Source organism: Adiantum capillus-veneris, chromosome 4 (genome assembly GCF_014529385.1).
Source record: "Adiantum capillus-veneris isolate H3 chromosome 4, ASM1452938v2, whole genome shotgun sequence".
NCBI classification, from domain to species: Eukaryota; Viridiplantae; Streptophyta; class Polypodiopsida; order Polypodiales; family Pteridaceae; genus Adiantum; species Adiantum capillus-veneris.
The window spans coordinates 143678889-143682313 of NC_140934.1; positions in this window are offsets into that span (position 1 = coordinate 143678889).

A 3425-nucleotide genomic window follows, 5' to 3' on the forward strand; every position below is an offset into this window, starting at 1 on the left:
ACTAGATGGAAAGGGGTGAAACCTAGTGATGTTCGGAACGTTGTTCTGTAGGCCCAAAGAGCTGCCATGAGATACTTATCCCAATCCCTGTATGGTTGTTCACCTGTTTTGTGATGATCTTGCAAATCATTCCATTTACCTTCTCTACCAGACCATTGCATTGTGGATAGTATGGTGTGGAATGCCGACGTGTGATGCCTAACTTCTTCATCAATTCTCCTACCACATCACCTCTGAATCCTGGTCCTTTATCTGATATTATCTCAAGAGGAGTGCCAAAACGGCAAACGATATGCTCAAAAATGAACTTTGCCACCTCTTGGGCTGTAATGCGGGTGGTGGCCATTGCTTCTACCCATCGTGTCATGTAGTCTACACCCACTATGATGTACAGTTTACCTGATTGGGCCCTTGGTAAGGGACCAATTGCATCTATTCCCCATTTCTCAAACGGACCATATGAAATGATAGGGGTTTGTGCCTCGTAGGTTAGCGTACGATCACTGGTCACTTGACAAGCCCTACATGTTTTACACCAATGGTGTACATCTCTGTTCAAACTAGGCCAAAAGTATCCTTCTTGTAGAATCTTCCTACTGGTGATATCTAGAGCAAAATGACCACCGCAGATGTCGTCATGGCAGCTTGAAATTACCTCTGTGATTTCACTGGAGGTTGGCACCCGCCTGAGAATTTGATCCTTGCCTTTACAATACAAGTGGCCGTCTATAAGGCGGTACCTAGTAGCCTTCCTTACCAGCCATTGTTTTTGGCCTTTAGTGTGTCTTGTTGGACATTCCCCTGTATTCAAAAAGTTGATGATATCAGGCATAGCATCACTGCCTTAGAAGAGGGGTAGTTTTAATTTGATTGCTCCTATGGTAGTATCTTGTATTCTTTCTTTAGCTAGTGCATCTGCCTCCTGATTTTCTGCTCTGGGAATATGGAAGAGTTTTACTGCTTCAAACTTCTTCAGAAGGTCCTTAACTTGGCGGAGTTGACCAAGTAAAACTTGATTTTTGCACTCCCAGGTGCCATTTATCTGCCTAATCAAAAGCAAAGCATCGCCGAACACATTCAAGCGCTGAATTTGTTTTGAAATACATTGTTCCAGCCCAAGGATTAGGGCTGCATATTCTGCCTCATTGTTAGAGTGGGAGTATAATAACTGCCCCATGGAGAATACTCTTTCCTGCTGTTCATTGAAAATGACCATGCCTGCTGCAGACTGATCCATTGTTCTCTTGCATGCTCCGTCAAAGAAAAGAGAGTGAGCTCTCCCTAGCTTAGGGCTCTCTTTATCTGGTATTCCTTCCTTTGCTTCCGTGTTGACCTTCAACTTCTTCTCGTAGTGGCGATGAGTGAGAATTCCTGCTAGACGAGCCCTGGTGGAGTTTTCTACTTGCATGGTGTAATCAAACTCTTGTAGTCTAATTAACCACTTTGAGATCCTAGATGAGACATCCATGTGTCGCATTACATATGGGAAAACCTCTCCCATTGTCAGGATTACAAATGGTCTAGGCAAGAGATAGGAGCGGAATTTCGTGGTAGCAAACATTAGTGCCAGAACCATGTGTTCTACTTCGGTGAATCCCTTTTCTGATGGGGTCATGACTCGACTAGAGAAGTAAATAGGGTGCATGAAAGAAGTTTTGGGATCCTTTTGCATTAGCACTGCTCCCAGAGTATCATTTCCCACACTAGGGTTCACATAGAATGGCTCATCCCACTTAGGAGGTGAAATAGTGGGAAGCTTAGATAGGACTTGCTTTACCTCAGTAAACTGCTACTCATTCTCTTCACTCCATGAGAAAACATCCCTTTGGGTGAGTTGTTGTAGGGGAAGGACCACTTGAGATAGCAGGTGAATGAACCTGCTTAAATATCTTACCTTCTGAAGGAAAGAAACCAACTGCTTGGCGGTGGTGGGAGATGATAAAGATACCAGAGCTTGAATTTTGCTAGGGTCAGCCTCGATTCCTTTTGCTGAAATTACATGACCAAGGAGAGTGGCCTTGCTCTCACCAATGTGACACTTGTCCACGTTGAGTTGGCTGTTAGGAAATAAGACGTAGCTAAATAGATAATTGAGTAGATTACTTAATGGAGAGAGACAAATTTATATACACACGAGAGAGAGAGAGAGAGAGAGAGAGAGAGAGAGAGAGAGAGAGTACACACGATATACGTGGTTCACCCAATGTGGGCTACGTCCACGGGAAAGCAGCCACTCAATGGCTTTGGTACTTCAAAACAAGAAGTAGTTTACAAAGGGATTATACCCTTAATGGAGCTCCCGCCTTGCTTCACTCTCACCACCTCACACTCACCTTGTTGCATCAACTTCACACTATGAAATGTGTGTAGAAATGGCCTCCTTTTATAGGCCAAAAGGGCTGCCCTCTCTTATGAGAGACAGCCATGTGTAGCCGCCCTTGTGCGAATAAGTCCAAATCGGACCCTCCAATCCGCCCATGTGTGGCCGCCCTTGAGAAGACAAGTCCGCTTTTGAATTCGGCCACCGGCCATTGACTTCCGACCACCAGCCATTGGCCATTGACTACCGGCCACCGGCCAACCGACCGGTTGTTTTCCGACCACTTTCCGACCGCCGACCGGCCATAATATTCCGGCGAAAAAAAGTCTCGGGGGCCTCCGCCCCCGAGGCCTTTAAAGTTGCCCCTGATTCTTGTCCGTGAAAATTTTGGTTTCCGGTGAGTGATTTTCCTTCACGCACGATGGCTTCTCCTCATAATGGGGGCCTTACAAATGTGCGCTTTTACCACAGAAAATTACAAGGGTAAATCAGGCTCCATACTTAACAATCTCCCACTTGGAGACTGATCTCCAAACCAAACCTGTGACTGCTTTCCATTCTGGCTTTTTATCCTTGAATGCCGATTGAAGATGAGCAAAAGCTCAACTTCTCCTTGTTGACTACCTTTGTAAACATGTCTGCAGGATTTTCACTTGTATGCACCTTTCCTAGCTTTAGTTGTCCCTCTTCCAAAAGAGTGCGTATGAAGTGATATCTCACCTCAATGTGCTTTGTCCTTGAATGAAAGGCTGAGTTCTTCGCAAGATGGATAGCGCTTTGGCTATCACTGTACAAGACACAATTGTCTTGTTTGAATCCAAGCTCTTCTAAGAATCTGTGAAGCCACAGAATTTCTTTGCTTGCCTCCGTCATTGCTACATACTCTGCTTCCGTGGTAGAAAGTGAAACCACTTTCTGCAGCTTTGAAGCCCAGCTTACTGCTGTGCCTCCAACCGTGAACACATAGCCAGTAGTGCTCCTTCGAGTATCTTTGTCACCTGCCATATCTGCATCAGCATACCCTTCTAGAAAAATATCAGTTCCTCCAAAATACAAAGCATTTGTTGTTGTCCCTTTTAGATACCTAAGTATCCACTTCACAGCT